Source organism: Ursus americanus, chromosome 12, assembly GCF_024610735.1.
Source record: "Ursus americanus isolate L20-20 chromosome 12, mUrsAme1.1.p, whole genome shotgun sequence".
Classification (NCBI taxonomy): Eukaryota; Metazoa; Chordata; class Mammalia; order Carnivora; family Ursidae; genus Ursus; species Ursus americanus.
This window is the reverse complement of record NC_142138.1, coordinates 16,269,888-16,288,218: the sequence shown is the minus strand read 5'-3', so window position 1 is coordinate 16,288,218 and position 18,331 is coordinate 16,269,888. Positions and strand designations below refer to the sequence as shown.

Below are 18,331 nucleotides of genomic sequence, written 5' to 3'. Positions count from 1 at the left end.
CTACTAAAATAAAAAATGAAATGGGACATTACTGTTGACTTTATAGAAATAAAATGATAATAAGGGAATACTATGAATATTTTTAATGTGATATTTTACATTATTTTGTTAAATACACACAGCAGTACACAGCTCACATGTACTGATTTCATATAGCCAGGGTCCATTTCAAACCATATGGGGGGTTAAACCATGCTCTTTTACACTTGGCACATTGCCAGCACAAAGCCCGGCTGTGGTTTTTTTTTTTTTTTCCTAAGTTTTTATTTATATTCCAGTATAGTTACCATACAATATAATATTAGTTTTAGGTGTACAATATAGTGATTCAACAATTCCATACAACACCCGGTGCTCATCACAACAAGTGTACTCCTTAACCTCCATCACCTACTTTACCCATCTCTCCACTTACCTCCCCTCTGGTAACTACCAGTTTGTTCTCTATAGTTAAAAGGCTGTTTCTTGGTTTGCCTCTCTCTCTCTCTCTCTCTCTCTCTCTCTCTCTCTCTCTCTTTTCCCCCCATTTGCTTATTTGTGTTTTTTCTTAAATTCCACAGATGAGTGAAATCATATGCTATTTGTCTTTCTCTGACTTATTTTGATTAGCATAATACTTTCTAGCACCATCCAGATTGTTGTAAATGGCAAGATTTCATTCTTGAGTGATATTCCATTGTATACATATACCACCTCTTCTTTATCCATTCACCAGTTGGCAAACATTTGTATATCAACAAATTAGATAACCTAGATGAAATAAGCAAATTCCTCTAAACACACAAACTACACACACACCAACTATTAAAACTGACTCAAGATGAAATAGAAAATCTGAATAGACCTAAAATAAGTAAGGAGATTGAATCAATAATCAAAAGCCTCCAACAAAGAAAAGCTCAGAACTGGATGGCTTCACTGGTAGGGTGTACCAAATGTTTTAAGAAATAACACCAATCCTCCTCATATTCTTCCCAAAAACAGAAGAGGAGGGAACACATTATATTATGAAGCCAGCATTATCCTGATATCAGAACCAGACATCATGAGAAAAGAAAATGACAGGAAAAATAATCCTTATGAATTTAGATGCAAAAGTCCCCAACAAAATGCTAGCAAACCAAGCCAACAGCATATTAAAAGCATTATATCCCATGACCAAGTAGGATTTATCCCAGGAATGCAAGGGCGGTCCAGCATATGACAAACAATCAATATATTATACCATATTAACAGAAGGAAGTAAAAAACCCACACAATCATCACAATTGATGCCGAAAAAGCATTGGACAAAATTCAACAATCTTTCATGATAAAAATACTCAGAAAAGTAGGAAAACAAGGCAACTTCTTCAACGTGATCAAGGCCATCTATGAAAATCCCACTCAATGTGAAAGAACGAAAGTTTACCCTATGATCAGAAACAAGACAAGGATGTCTACTTCTGCCAGTTCTATCAAACATTATACTGGAAGTTCTAGTCAGAGCAACAAGGCCAGAAAAATAAAATGCACCCACACTGGAGAGGAAGAGGCCAAACTATCTCTAGTCACGGATGACATGAATATATTATATATACACATTTTTAAGTAAAAACTTGTATGCAAATGTTTATAGCAGTGCTATTCACAATAGCCAAAATTGGAAACAACCTAATGTCCACCAACAGCTGAATGGATAAATAAAATGTGGTTTACACATCTGATGGGATATTAATCAGCCATAAAAAGGAATGGAAGTACTGATTCATGCTACAACACAGATGAAACTTGAAGACATTAAGCTATGTGAAAGAAGCCAGACACAAAGGGCCACATATTATATGACTGTACTTATAGGAAATGTCCACAAAGGCACATACACAGAAAGCAGATGAGAGATTGCAAGGTGCTGTGGGGAGAGGGGAATGGCCAGTGACTGTCCAATGGGCACAGAGTTCTTTGTGGAATGATGAAGGCATTCTGGAATTAGAAAGTGGTAATAGTTGCAAAACATTGTGAATGTACTAAGCACCACTGAATTGTACACTTTATTTTTTTTAATGAATATTGTTTTCTTTTTCCCCCTAGTATTGTCAGTCTTTTTATTTTTTATTATAATAATATTTTTTATTATATTATGTTAGTCACCATATAGTACATCCCTGGTTTTTGATGTAAAGTTCCATGATTCATTAGTTGCGTATAACACCCAGTGCACTTTAAAATGATTAAAAGGATGAATTTATGTTATGTGAATTTTACCTCAATTAAAAAATACAGAAGGAAAGAGGAAACATTTAATAATTCTCATTTTCTGCCCAGCCTGTGCTAGTCATTTTCCATCTGTTATCTCACTGATCCAAGCGGACAATTGTCTGTAAACAGGTCATGACCTCACTGAAGAGAATTTGCAAACTGAAATGAAAACTTCAGAATTTGCTCTAATACCACTTCCTCCATGAAGCATCCCCTTAACTCTTCTAAAACAGAAAAAAATGGCTACATTGTACGTAATGCTTCTCTATCTCCACCTTCTGGTATTTGAACATATTATGCTCTGGCTTTACTTTTACATTTGTTTTCTTTTACAATGTGACATGTTTATTGTCTCTCTTACTAGTCTATGAGCTCCTTAGAATCAGGACTTGTCCTTTGTTTTTACATTTCTGTGCCCAGCACATAGTACATGCTCAACAAAGGTTTTCACCGGCCAGCTGGGATTTCATATTTGGCTCCTGTAAGTATACTGCATTAATGGCTCCTAAAATAGCCATGTCTGTTTGACTTGCCTGTGCAACACTCAGCATCTATTTCCCAGAATGAAACTAGGTCACATCTGGGACACACGAACAGTTTTAAGAAACGTTCCCTCTGAAACACAAAACCCTTAAGTGTATATCAAATATAATCAAGCTGATCATGCCAAAAAATTGTAAAGGATTAAAACTTTGCTTCATTATTACATCTTTGGTCTTTGCTCTTTTACTTCATTTAATAAGTTTTATAGCAACAGAATGATTTACACATGTTGAAAATCAAAACGGGATGAAAATGGCAAAAAGAAAAGCAAAGTGTTTTACTTTAGGAGTCTTTTTCTTCCTGAGTCCTCCCCTACACTGTGGTTATTTTATACAAGATCTGTCTGTCTGGTTATGGAGATGATTTATAAACAAAGGATCTAAGACATTTCTGCTGTCCTGTAAAAAAAAAAAGCATCAAAATAGAAAAAATATGTCTCTATCAATAGAGAGGATCTGAGGAAGAGGACCTCTCCTGACCACAGTCACATGTAGGGTAGTTAATTAAGAGAAACACTTGGGATGAGCTGACTTTGGTGATTTCTGGGAATAACAACAGAATTTGCTGGATGCCCACAAACCTTTTGTTGGGCTTCTGCTAGACCCTGTGAGCAATACACTTTGGGGGCACTAGTTACTTTTTCTATTATTTTAAGTCATTCTGAAAGTTGACCCCCCTTTCTTTTGTATGTGAAAAGGAGGCAAAATATTTATTTTCTGATGGTATATTATTTGAAAATTGTAAATCATTCCAAAAAGTGGTTAGGCATGTGAGATACTAGTCATTCCATAATTATATTATGCCCAGTCACCTCTACCATACACCCAAGTATATAAAATGTCACGAAGAAATATCATGACTTGCTCTTTGCCACATGATTTCTCTCTGAATTGTATTAAAACTGAGGACATTTTCCAACTTCAAAATTCTAGCATGTTGTTGTTGTCCAGACTAAGTCAATCCTGATTTTCTTTCTTCTGTTCACATTCCATATTGGGGAAAGGAGGCCATCTGATGGAAAGGATCTGAGTCCAGTGTCTCAAATTCTTGTGATACCATAATTTCTTTTATCCTCCCTCATTCCCCTTTGTTCAGATTTATCAGCATTTATTGAATATCTATCATAAACAGTGTCTGTGCCTAGCCTGGACTAGGGGCTCAAACCTAGGATTTTATTCCCTCCCTCTTCCATCTTGTTATAAATATTCATTGTATCAGTCAGGGCCCTGGCCAGAAACAGAATGCATGCTCATACTGGATTCTGATGAGAACATAATGAAGGCACTAATTATAGAAGTATGAATGCAACTGAGGAAACCAACAAGTGAGCAGAGGCCCCAGGCCTCTAGAAGCTCTTAGGCAAGGGGAGGCAGCAGTATTTTTGGAGCTCGGTGAGAGCCGGCACTATGGAAGGCTGCTGTCCATCAGAAGCTGTAGTTATAGAGGGAGGGGCTACCATTAGTCTCAGCACTGATGCAGTGGGAAGAGATTACTTCTCAGTGGCTGAACCAAACTGGGTGCCAACGTGCAAAGGGATCCTGGATGATGCAGTTTGCAGGGTCAGCCTCCCATGGCATGGAGCAGGGCAGGGAAGTGAGGGGAATGGATTTAGGTGACCACAAGAAAAATAAAGAGCACATTCATTTTAGGATTTAACTTTGAAACAATTCATGAAGTAGTATCATCCGAATTTTACAAATGAAGACATTGAGGTAGTCAAGTTTAAGTACTTGCTGAAAGTCACATGGCTACTAAATGTAAAAAGGATTTAAATTCATGCCTTCTAGTTCCACTTCTAATCTTTTTTTACCAACATGTCTATTTTATACTTTCCTTACAGGACCTTCCTTATATTTTTGACAACGTGGATCTTGTAAATGATTGTGACTCCCATTTTTAATTTAGCTACTGGGAAGTTCAGAGTCAAGTTTTAAGCCCCCTTTGCTAAGGGTGCAGGATTTTATGGATTGCATTTCTCAGTGGCCTTATCTTATTATTTGATCTTACTTTCCTTTTTCCCTGATTTCATCTTTTTATATTAAATCTTTTCTTCCGTTTTTTAAAGAAGGACAAGAAAATGAATAAACGAGCGTGTAACCACGGGCCTGTGCTTAATCAGTGTTTTTCTTAATCCAGAGCCATGACTCACTGCATAGGGACTGCCAGCCCCGCCTCTCCACCCTCAAATAAACACATCCATGATCTTTGCTTTAGAGTTTGATTTTACCTTCACAGTTTTATTCAACAAAGTGCCCCCAACAGCCACTACCAATCAACTAGAATTGGCAGGGGAACTGAAACCTATTTGCGATGTAATATGACCAGTAAATTAACTGACAATACCACAAGATATTTAATATGGAAATGCCCTATAGAGAGAGTGGCTTCCATGTTTAATAGCAGGAATCCTGAGAGCCTTTTACTCAGGCTCACTGGATGTGATAAGCATCAGTATAGCCTGTTCCTCATACTTCAAATACTTGAGTAAAAGGCAGGACGAGCAACATGTGAATGCACTCCCTCTCTAAATAATTGATTTTTCTTCTCCAGATTCAAATTTGCGGCATTATTCCAAGGACATCTCAATGGTTATTAGGGAAAAAAGTGCTGGGCTATTTGCTTCTATCATCCTAGATAAAGGCTTATTTGGCCTTATTAATAGAGTTAGCTCCACTAAAGTTGTAGGGTCACAATTCCATTAACTAACATCCTGAAGCAGCACTATACCATTCAGGAGAGAGTGGAATTCATTTAAGCAATTCAAGACTTGGATTCCACTCCAGACCGTTCAGTGAAAGCTCCCAATGGACCATTGTTCAGAATACTTGCCCGTAAGATTATAATGGCACAGAGCACTATAACAGTAAAAATATTACTGATAGTAGGAGTTTCTTTGAGTTCTGTAAGTATTTGTAGATTATAATGTGTTTTCATATACAGTATCTCATAACCCCAAAACAAAGCTATAACAAATTTCTTTTTAACACATATATTCTCTCTGTGTGTATATAAATGTGTAATCAAAACAAGAGTTTGACTCTGCAGGGAAATCTATCCAAATTCACTGATTGGCATCATTGATATGTTCTTTAACCAAATTGTTCGACTTCCAGCTGTTGTGTGAAACTCAGGTGCAGTGACTTGTGAGCTTTGACCATGAGAAACGACTATTCCTTTACCCAAGCTGGTAGCTTGAACATTTTCTCTTTCTCCCCCAAGTCAAGTTCATGAGACCTTAACATTGACACAGTGTGGCTATTTCTACTTCAGATACATTACTTTATGTGTTTGAGAATTAAATTAACAAAATGTTCAGGATTCTGACCCCTTCTAATGATAATCTTCCTTAATGTTCTTTTCCACACTTTTTCCACTCCTCTTTGTTTCAAAGATAAACAATGAGCACGTTGATGACGTTTTTGCATTTTAAAGATTGTTTTTTCACATATCATCTCAATATATTTCTATATCGTCCTATGTAGTAGGTATCATGATTCACACTTTCCCAGGGAAGATATTCATGTTCTAGCCTTCAGAACTAGACAAACTCTGGGAGGGCCCACTGATCCAATGGTGTCATAATCACTGGTAGTCATCATTTATCATTGATTCAAAAATATCTGTGTGTCTCTGTGTGTACAACACAATACCAGACATTGTGAGGGAAAGACAGATATATAGAACAGCCAAAATAGGTCACCTATGCTCCACGAGTAACTTACAGGCAATATACTTCTTTCTACTCTCAGGCCTTCCCAAGTGACATTTTGTCTACAAGATTCCTCCTAACTTTTCTTAACTCTTCCTGATTTTTCTAAGCTCCATGAAGAGGTATCAGGCTCTGTTCACTAGTATGTTCCCTGTCACCAGCACAGTGCTTTGTGCATAGCAAACACTCCATCAGTGTTTGTTGACTAATTGTGTCAACTCAGCATAGAATCTCGATGTCTCTTGTTGCCCCTATAATAATTACAGTTCCTTACTGCCCCAATGCAATTACAGCTCACATTTCTCTTGCTCTTGGAGTCCTTACTGCCATTTATGCTTCTGACTCTCAAACAAAATCCTGAAAAATAGATGATACAGAAAGTCCCAAAAGACTTTCCTCATGACAATTTGTACTGAAACTCTGCCTGGGCCCATTATCAGTTTGAAATAAGAAAAGCTGATCAGAGAAATTACTGGAAACTCAACATAAAACCTTATAGAATTCACCAGTTAAATAAAAAATTAACCAGTTTCTCACTTTTATACTAGAAGTAATAGCATCATAAATTATATTCTGTTTGCAAGTTCAGAGTTTCGACTACATTGTTGACATTCAGTATGTAATATCCATGACAAATTTAGAATAAAATTATCTCTTTAAATGGACTAGAACTTCTAAACTCATTCTATGAGGCCAGCATTACCTTGATCCCAAAACCAGACAAAGACTACACTAAAAAGTAGAATTACAGACCAATATCCCTGATGAACATGGATGCAAAAATTCTCACCAAGATACTAGCTAATAGGATCCAACAGGACATTAAAAGGATTATTCACCACGACCAAGTGGGATTTATTCCTGGGCTGCAAGGGTGGTTCGACATCCCCAAATCAATCAATGTGATATACCACATTAATAAAAGAAAGGACAAGAACCATAAAATCATCTCAATAGATGCAGAAAAAAAATATTTGACAAAACTGAGCATCCTTTCTTGATAAAAACTCTCTGTCATGTAGGGATAGAGGGAACATACCTTAATATCATAAAAGTCATATATGAAAACCCACAGTGAATATCATCCTCAAGGGGGGAAAAGCTCTCTGTTTTTTGAGCTTTCTTGATTCCTGAGAAATTAAGGAATCAATCCCACTTAAAATTGCACCAAAAACCATATGATATCTAGGAATAAACCTAACGAAAGAGGTTAAGGATCTGTACTCTGAAAACTACAGGACACTTATGAAAGAAATCAAGGAAGACACAAAGAAATGGAAAAACATTCCATCCTCATGGATTAGAAGAACAAATATTGTTTAAATGTCTATGTTACCCAAATCAACCTCCACACTCAATGCAATCCCTATCAAAACACCATCAGCATTTTTCACAGAGCTGGAATAAGCAAACCTAAAATTTGTATGGAACCAGGAAAGACCCCACATAGACAAAGGAATATTGAAAAGAAAACGAAAGGTGGAGGCATCACAATTCTGGACTTCAAGCTGTGTTACAAAGCTATAATCATTAAGACAGTATGGTACTGGTACAAAAACAGACACATAGATCAATGGAACAGGACAGACAGACCAGAAATGGACCCTCAACTCTATGGTCAACGAATCTTTGATAAAGCAGGAAAGAATATCCAATGGAAAAAGGACAGTCTCTTCAACAAATGGTGTTGGTAAGAATGTGGAAAAAGGGGAACCCTCTTACACTGCTGGTGGGAATGCAAGTTGGTGTAGCAACTCTAGAAAACAGTATGGAAGTTGCTCAAAAATAGAGCTACCCTGCAACCCAGCAATTGCACTACTATGTATTTACCCAAAAGATACAAATGTAGTGATCCAAAGGGGCATCTGCACCCCAGTGATTATAGCAGTAAGGTCCACAATAGCCCAACTATGGAAAGAGCCCAGATGTCCATTGAGAGATGAATGGATAAAGAAGATGTGGTATATATATACACAATGGAATATTACACAGCCATCAAAAATTGAAATCTTCCATTTGCAATGATGTGGATGGAACTAAGAGGGTATTATGCTAAAGGAAATAAGTCAGTCAGAGAAACACAATTATATGATCTCATTCATACATGGAATTAAGAAACAAAACAAGATCACAGGGGAAGGGAGGGAAAAATAAAATAAGATGAAATCAGAGAGGGAGACAAACCATAAGAGACTCTTAACTATAGGTAACAAACTGAGCGCTGCTGGAGGGGAGGTGGGGGGATGGGGTAACTGGGTGATGGGCATTAAGGAGCACATGATAGAAGAGCACTGGGTTTTATATACAACTGATGAATCACTGAACTCTACCTCTGAAACTAATAATACAGTATATGTTAATTGAATTTAAATAAAATAAAATAATAACATTCTGAAGTTGTTACATAGATATAAGGACTATTACATATGTCTTTAACCCTATGCAACTTTGGTTGTTATCCTCCTCCTCCTCATTATAATCATAACCTTCTTTTCAAACACCTGCACATTTTTGGCATGAGCATTGGGCCTGGCACACAGTGTGTGTTCAATGTTTTTGAGATGAATGCATACATATACTATGATTGACACGTGACAAGAACTTTACGGTGTATAAAGAAAACAGTTTTCCAGCCATTATTCCATTTGAACCACATAACAACCAAGTGAAGAAGGTAGAAAAATGATTACCAACTCTCTCTCTCTCGCTCTTTTTTTTTTTTAAGACTCTATCTTAAACAAAACAAAACAAAATGAACTACCTCCAGGGATTGATTGATTTGTCCAAGTTCAGTCACAATTAGTATGTCTGGAGTTGCCATTCAAACCCAAGTCTTGAGACTCCAAGTCCCAGCGCTGTCCTGGCTTGACTTTCAAACTTAAATTTACATATGGGGGGAAAGACTTACAATTCCTCAACATGTTAAATGGCACTCAATATATTTTTTACATATCAAAATAGAATTGGTGTAATTTCTTAAATTAGAAACTCATTTGTCTAAACAGACATAGACACCATTAAAACAAATTTAGGATCTGAAAATAATTGAATACATTGTTTTAGGACTAAAATTAGAGGAAACCACAGGGTGTCTGGAACAAAAACAACCACGCTGTTAGTGAACTGTCAGCATCTCTTCGTCTGAAGGAGTGAATAATTATCACAAGAGGGAAGGAAAAATAAACCATAATTAAGCAATGGCTGTAATAGTGTTCCCCTGGGGATAATTATTTGTCTCTCTTGCATTCTAACAGCACTACTCTATAGATGATGTAGAACCTTCTGTTTTCATTTTTATAGTTATAGTTGATGCGTGCAACTTTAAATTTTGCTTTTTAATACGGAAATTACTTTCTTAATGTGTTTTACACTTAGTAAACCTTTAGGTTTTACATAAGACACTATAAACATCTTTAAACAACTAGTGCCTCATTATTTAACAACAACAGACCATTGTTTATTTGTTTGGCACAACAATCAACAAACATCTAATAACTTTGCAGTAATTAGAGCTGTTCAGAAAAACAGAACCACCCCAGGAGTGCCATGTAACTGGAATCCGCAGGATGAGGCTGGAAGGGGCGCTAAAGAGAAAATTCTTGCTTCAAGGAATAGGATGGGCCTCTTTATATCTTTGTTCACTTTTACAAACTGTAACTGTCCTAATTTCAAAAGAGGTCTTCAATTTGCTTACAATGAAAGTACAGTTATTTATAATACTAACAACCATCACCCAGCATTCACTTAAGGTAACTCATCAATGAAGGAGAAGGAGAGGAGATATATTTTATCATGAATTCATAGCTCGGGAAAATATAACTGTATAGAAAACATGCCTGGGTGGCTCAGTTGGTTAAGCATCTGCCTTCAGCTCAGTCACGATCCCAGGGTCCTGGGATCGAGCCCTGCTTCGGGCTCCCTGATCAGTGGCAAGTTTGCTTCTCCCTCTGCCTGCCACTCCCCCTGCTTGTGCTCTCTCTCTCGCATGTGTGTGCTTTCTCTTTCTGTCTCTCTAATAAATAAATAAAATCTTAAAAAAAAACCCAGTCATGAGCATTTTAGCAACCGAATAAAATAGAGAACCATCATCCCTCATATGAGTGTATGTTATAGATAAGGCCTTGGTGAAATCCAAAACCTAGAAAGGTAGACTATGGTGTGGCCAGGTGCAAAACTTCTGGGGATGGCTGTGGCAGAGAAAAGCTTATGGGACATGGGGTGGGGGAGCTGAGGAAGTTGGTGAGGTTCCTACTTCACATAGCCCTACATTTCTTGGTGAAGTACGATGCATCTCCTTTTCCTATTTTTAAAGCCCTTTGATAGCAACCCATTGCATTTATGAAAAATTTGAAACTCTTACCATGGTCTTCAAGGCCCTACGTGACCCAGCTTCTCATCTGCAGTCACATTTTCCCTGCATTACTCTGCTCACACCATGATGGACTTCTACCAGTTCTTCAAATGCATTGAGCTCTTCCTACTTGGTGCTTCTTCACGTGCTGCTCCTTCTACCTGAAGTGCTTTCTCCTTGCCCTTCCACCTGGCTAATTTCTACTCATTTAATAGATTTTGGTTTAAGTATCCCTTCTGCAGAGAGGACCACACTGACTTCCACCTCACTCCCTTTACCTTAAATCATAGCTGTAATTCTTTTACATGGTATCTGCCATTTTTCTTCATTTCTGGCATTAATAACAACCTATTTGTATCTTAATCTCCTTAAAGTTTATACATGGGTTAGCATACATCCATACATGTATTTTCCAGCTCTTTCCACTGAGGGTCTAGAAGTACATCTAGCCTGAGAACATGGGTTTCTAACACCTTTCTCCAATAAAAGGAGCCAGGAGATCTTGGAGAAATAGGTGATTCTAGGGCTAGGGCAGAGAAAATGCAAGGTAGAGTCTGGAACATTTTGGAGTGACAGGAAGCAAGGAAGTGCCTTAAAAGTAGTGATATGTGAAAAAGACAGTAGTCAACCTGCAAGAGCTCACACAGACCAAAGCTGGAATAGTTGGAGCCAGAAAATAAATAATAATAGTACTGGATTATAACTTAAAGAATAAAATAAACATCCATGAATCCACACTGATATAAATGATTGAATAAATAATCACAGGAGGAGGGACAGATGTTTCTTATGGAAGAATTACAGACCATCAATGTAGCCGCTCCCTCCCTCCAGGAGGTAGAATTACTACATTCCTCTCCCTTGAATGTGGGCTAGTCTTAGTCACTCACTCCTAACTAATAGAATATGAAAATATAAAAATAGTAAAGAAGTCTGACATACAATACCTCAACTAAATGCTTCAGGTTAACATCACCAGGGATAAATCGTGTTTATAGCATGCCTCCTGGACATGATGTGATGAAAAAGGCTCTTCACCCTTCTATTACCCACTCCAAAAATCCACAACTCCCGTCTCTTATGAGAAATTATCAGACAAACCCACACCGAGGGACTTCCTATGAAATACCTGACCAATAATGTTCAAAGGAGTCAAGGTCATATGAAGCAAAGGAAGTCTGAGAAACCGTCGCAGGCTGCAGAAGACTCAGGAGATGTGATCATGATATTGTCTATTGCAACACAGTTAATAAATAGTATTGCACCCATGTGGATCGTTAGTACTGATAAATATGTTATGGTTGTGTAAGATAGCAACATGAGATACAAGGGGAGGTTTCTGTGTTGTGTACAACTCTTCTCTAAACCGACTGCAAAATGAAAAGTTAAAAATCTAAAACTAAGGATGTACTATATGTTGGCTAATTGAATTTTAAAAAGTTAAAAATATCTTCTCCAATTAAACTATAACTCCATTAGCAGGAGTCATCGTCTAGTGATCACTGCTGTATGACCATTTCTACAATAGGGTTGCATGCTGGATAGAACTTTGGGTTCTAGAGCAGGCTGTGGGTTTGATTCCTGGCTCTGCCACTTGTGGACCATGCTGTCAGTAAGTTTTGTAAGCATTCCATCGAAATGTCTCAGCTTTCTCATCTAAAAAAGGAATATAAGGTGATTGTGAGACCTGGAGGCCTTAATATATGTAAAACACATACAACAGTGCAAGTTATCATTGACACAATTCCCATTTAATATATCAACATTGAATGAGAGAACGAATGGCACAAGGTTTTTTTTCTTTTTTGTTTTTGTTTTGGCTAAGAACAAGTCACAATTCCATCAACATCAGAAAGTCTGGAGAAGAGGTTCAGGGGACAGAGTAGGATGAATGGAATGGGGGCTCCATGAGGCACAGTAATGGGTTGGTATCGGTATGGCAGAAGTATAAGGATAAATTGGGGGCTGGTGAAGCCAGGAGCAATATTGATACAGAAGTATGTCTGAGGGCCTGTATTTTGATTGGTAGTGAAGGTTGACCAAGAAAAGCAATTAGGCTCTCTGGGGCACATTGCCTTCAGGTGTGTTCTCCACTCTTCCCCGCTTTGCCCTTTGTTTACCAGAGGTCCGACCCTTGCACGTTGCATTTTTAAGCCTCCTACTTCAGCTGGTTTTAGCTGAATGTGGTCAAAGGAGACACTGGTGGGAGACTGGAGGGTAGGAGAAAGGGAGAAACCAGAGGTTTTTTTTCTCCTTACTCTGTCTCTTGGACAGCAATTACAGCAGTAGCTACATCTCTTCCATGAACAGACCCACCGTGGTCTCAGCTTCTGGCCAGGGGCCAGTAACACCACCTTTCCCTCTGTCCCTCCAGCCCAGGGTCTTAGTGACTTCCTTCTCTAATTATTCTCTGGGCTGCCTCACTGTCTTCTATTTGGCTCTCAGTTCATCTATCACCTGTGTGACTTATCCCTGGTTTTGAAATCCCTCTTAGGAATGCTCAGGTGGCTTCTATTTCCTGGTTAGACTCTGACAGAAACAAAAGGCATGATGGAACTCCCCGGAACTCTGGGGAAGGTTTTCCATGCTACCACAGGCAGACACTGGTTGTACTCCTAAGTATCAATTATACAGTCAGTGTGCTGTGAACTTGCCTGGGCTCCGGGGTATTGTGAAGTTTAGAAGAAGGAGGTGCCAGCGAAAGCCTGTTTAGGATTGCTCATACACCACTGCCTTCTGGGCAGTCCCACACAGAACGCACAGATCTGATGGGAGGAGGAAGTTTCAGAATCCCAGACACAACAACAGATCCAGTGACAGGTCTATCAGAGGTTATGTTGGCTGGAGAGCCCCTACTTCTCAGAAGTATGCCAGAGTACTGCAGCTGAGGCAGGGGTGTCTACACCACTCTAGCCCCGGTAAAATCTGGTTTACTCTCACTGGGTCTTCCTACAAAAAGATGCTACTATCGTCAGCATTCTGTCTCTGGTATTCATTTAGACCACCCTTCACTTGAGACCTCGCTCTCTGTCCCCCTCATTTGGCCTCCATCTCTCCCATCTATTCTTCACGTAGCCCTTGGGAATACCAACTTGGCTTGGCCAGCTATCCTACCCTTGACCTTGGTATTTCTTCCAGGACATCATTCCAGCATTTGTGTTCCAGCTTCTCATACATCCACCACTTGGATGAAGGACTCTACTGCTTTAACCCCATTTAAGACCTCACCATGGTCTCCCTTTTACTTTATTTACCCTTCAAAATAGGAAACCAAATGAAAGACAGGACAGAAGAGCTGATGATGAGACTGGCAGCCATAGTCAGGCTTCAGTAAAGGAAAGAAGGATAGAGGTAAAAAGTTGGCCCAGAAGCTGTTAGGTGTAATGTAGAGCCTAGACTCTGAGAGTGGAAGAGGTGAAGATGCATGGGAAATACAGGAGATTTCTTTTAAAGGAGGATAGTAATAGTAAAAATATTTGATTATAAAGACATACTATAGCTTACAGTGTACCAAATCCATCCCTTTTAACCCTGATCTGATGGTTATATAAACATCCTCGCCTATCTGAGGGACAGCGGCAGCGACAGGTGTTTTTTTGTTTGTTTTGTTTTGTTTTGTTTTTTTTAGTGTGAGGGGGCTTTAGCTTCTCTACAACTTCCACCAGCTTTCCTCCTCAATTCTTTGATCTGGACAGTTGACATTTTCTCCTTTTTATGGAAAGGTCTCTGCAAAAATAGTTTTAGGACAAGCCTGTTAGGTTCTCCTTTCTGCCATATTGAGTCCCCTAAGAAATTTCTATATAGAAATACTAGATTCTCTATTGAAAGTAGTAGTTTGGGCACCTGGGTAGCTCAGTGGGTAAAGCGTGAGCCTTTGGCTCAGGTCATGATCCTAGTGTCCTGGGATCCAGTCCCGTACTGGAATCCCTGCTCAGCAGGGAATCTGCTTCTCCCTCTGCCCCTCCCCCCGCTTGTGCTCTCTCTCCCTCTCTTGCAAAAATAAAAAATCTTTTAAAAAAAGTAGTAGTTTACCTCTATCAAATACTGCTCACTGCGCTTAAAATATATACTTTGTTTTAAAATGTTACCATTAGGTACTGTGTATTTAAAACATTACCATTCAATGATTTGAAGAACTAGTAGCCTCATGCTGTACTCTCAAATAAGTCACAAATCATATATGCCTTCTTTCCGTCACCTGTAAAAATAGATCTGTCATTATTCACTTCCTCAGAGGTGGCTATTTGATGAAGAATAATGAAAATCTTTATCACTACAGGCTGATACTGAGCTGTTATCTGCTTAGCCTAGACCGCAGACCATTTTTAGCTAAGAGTCAGAAAGAAAATGTATCTGATGTGTGATATTGTGAAGAACGGGTTTTGCATTCATGCAGACCTGGTCTGAGTCTTGCTTCACTATGAACTGGCTCTGTCACCACCGGTCATTTATTTAACTTCTTTGTGCTTCAGTTTATTCACCTGTAAAAATACAGACAACAGTTTGTCCCTTACAGTGTTTTTTTTAGAGGATTAAATAAATAACATTGTCTGATCTGGTACGTCTGGCATTTAGTGGCTTGTTATTGTTGGTGATGGTGTTTTTAAGTATATTTCCTGAAGGATATTCTCTCTCATTCCTGTTGCACAGAGCCCCTCCCAGAGACAGCACGAGGTTGGAGCCATAGTTAGATTGCAACGGTCCTTAATGCCAGCTGCACTTTAGAATGACTTCTGCATTTTCAAACATAACAATGACAGGCCCCATCCCAGAGAAATTCAGTCAAAGCCTCTGGAGGTAGAGTCCAAGCTCAGCAGGTAGTTGTAATATGCAGCTGGGAGTGAGGATCAGCAGATCAGAGGAACCATGGATCTGAATTTGGATGACATGATGGTTATCTTTATGTGTCAACTTAATGGGGCCATGGGGTGCCCAGACATTTGATCAAACATTATTTCCTGGTGCGTCTGTGAGTGTTTTTGGACGAGATTAGATCTGTAGACTGAGTAAAGCAGATTGCCCTCCTAATGTGGGTGGGTATCATCCAATCTCTCCAGGGCCTGAATAGAACAAAAGGGCAGAGGGAGAATTTGAGCTCTGCTGGACTGAGGAAGCCGGGACATTGTTTTCTCTTGCCCTCCCACTGGGATTTACACCATCGGCTCTCCTGGTCCTCAGGCTAGAGTATGCCACCAGATTTCCTGAGTTTCCAGCTAGCAGAGAGTAGACTGTGGGACTTCTCAGCCTCCATAATTATGTGAGCCAATTCCTTACATTGCTTTACATACACATATACATTTATGTATGTATGTATACATATATATGTGTGTGTGTGTGTGTGTGTGTCTTTATCTTTATCTACATCTATATATACCATTGGCCCTGCTTCTCTGAAGAACCCTAATACAGATAACATTCTTATGATCCTTCGTGCTCTCCGAATTTGAGAAAACTATCTATTCTCCTTCTCTGGTAAGAAACATGAACCTCCATTTCCCTAAAAACAGTAACTATAGTTGGGTATCACCCTAGATTCAGGTCCAGGGTGGAAGGATTTGGCCAAATATATTAGTATAAATACAATTATATGTACAGTATGCTGCAGAGTTATCTAGCGGGTAAGTATAAATTAAGTCATGTCTATATTTAGGGACCACTCATGGATGTTTATATATTTGATCTGTGTATATTAATCCATTATAGTCATTGCTTTTTTTTGATGCAAAAATTTTCCTATCTTTGGCCAGTGGAAAACCCTTCTTGTTGGCTTTAGTATTATTTTAATATGACTTAATAGTCTTTGATAGCACTTATCCAACATTAACTACTATTATTATCAGTTATACTTACTGGTACACGGACTGTCATATTCTTGAAAATGAAGGTTGTGATTCAAATAGAGTCTGAGAAACAATGACGTTTAAAACACCAAGTTAAGTTTTTATATAAATGCCAAAGGGTTATGGGGAGAGTAAAATAATAAGGAAAGGTTTAAAAGGGGCACGCATTGTTATCTCATGCTAAATTTACAGTCATAAAGGATTTTTTTTAACCACTTCCTTACCAACTCAATCACCTTTATAACAAAGTCAACATTGTATTTATTTCCTGTAGATTTTATAAGCTCCCAGAAGTTTCCTGGTAAGCCCCTGTATTAAAAAGAGCAGGTGATATCAAGGCCAAATGCATGTTCCTGACATAAATAGCAGGAAGTCTATGAAGTGTTTGTTGTAAGAAGAGTAGGATTGAAGCATATGCTTGAATATCTATAAGCACAATATGTTCCACAGCACTATAGAACACCTGTGTAGAACAGCTAAGCCATATGTTTCTGAAATCATACTTTAAAAATTACTATGTAGATGTCAAAAAGGAAAATGCACATTTGCACAAAAAAAACCCATGTTTGCTATTAACCTAACTTTTCATGGCTTCTTCAAATCTCTTTTAATTGTAACAAGTTTTTATCTTGTAGTATATGCCAAAATGTCTTCTAAAATCATTAAAGTATAACAAACTAAAAATCTTAGCATATTGTGAAAAGGATGATAATAAAATTTCTATACAATGTTGGAATTCAACCAGCACGTCTTTAATGCAACTCATGGAATTTAGTATTAAAAACTCCATGGATCACAAAAGAGCCAATGTTAGATCTATTGTCCTTTGGTATTTGCTTGGTCTCATGTGAAGAACTCTCTACTCTTTAGCCAAAGGCTTAACATTACGTTAAGGTGGTCTGTGATGTCTGTGTGCAGGTTTAGGGTTAGAGTGGGCAGGAAGGGGAGGTTAAGAGGGATGCGGGAGATGTCTTGAGCCTGCTATGTGGGGCTAGGAAGTTTCCTACCTGGAATATATAGCAGATAAGAGGAAGACTTAAAAGTTAGAATAAATGGAAATACTAAGCTTAAAAAGATCACAAAGAAATGCAGGATTGTATTATTAGTATTTGACGCTTGCTATCCCATTGGTTAGATTTATGGTGCTTCTAGAGCTATGATTTAATTTAAATGAAAGGATAATTTAACTGAAAGACTTCTTACAATGTATTTCCAAATCGAGGTCTTCTTTGAGCCTATTTTTAATGACTAGCTTAGACATTGATAATTAGTAACATTCATCTGTAAGACATTATTCGATAAAGCAGTGAATATAGTAAATTGATACAATAAAGTAGTGAATAGCATTTTGTTTCTATAATTAGGTAAAACAACCAAATTTCATTTAGTAGCCATTAATTTGCTGAGTAAACCTCCTATTCATAGTTAACATGAAAGAAAACATTCATACAACTCCGGTCAAAACATTATGACCTCTTGGTTAATTAGGGTCCAAATTACTGGGGTGGTTCCAAATGAGTACAATGAGATGCTCTGTACCACCCTTTGATGGAGTAAGTCTGGGGTACGCTTCACGACTTAGCCCTCTCTTGGAGATTCACAATGCACATAGCATACCAAAAGACTATTCTAAGATAGTCTGTAATAACA

General features: G+C 38.2%; 1 protein-coding gene across 1 annotated transcript in view; it reads right to left on the bottom strand.

Annotated features, from left to right (window-relative positions):
• Window positions 1-239: 239 nt before the first annotated feature.
• Window positions 240-18,331, bottom strand: part of FGGY (FGGY carbohydrate kinase domain containing) — a 424,400-nt gene continuing 406,308 nt past the window's right edge. Inside the window, exon 18 of the transcript XR_006780460.2 lies at window positions 240-15,322. The gene's annotated coding sequence lies outside the window, so the exon portion shown is untranslated. The remainder of the gene's footprint in view (window positions 15,323-18,331) is intronic.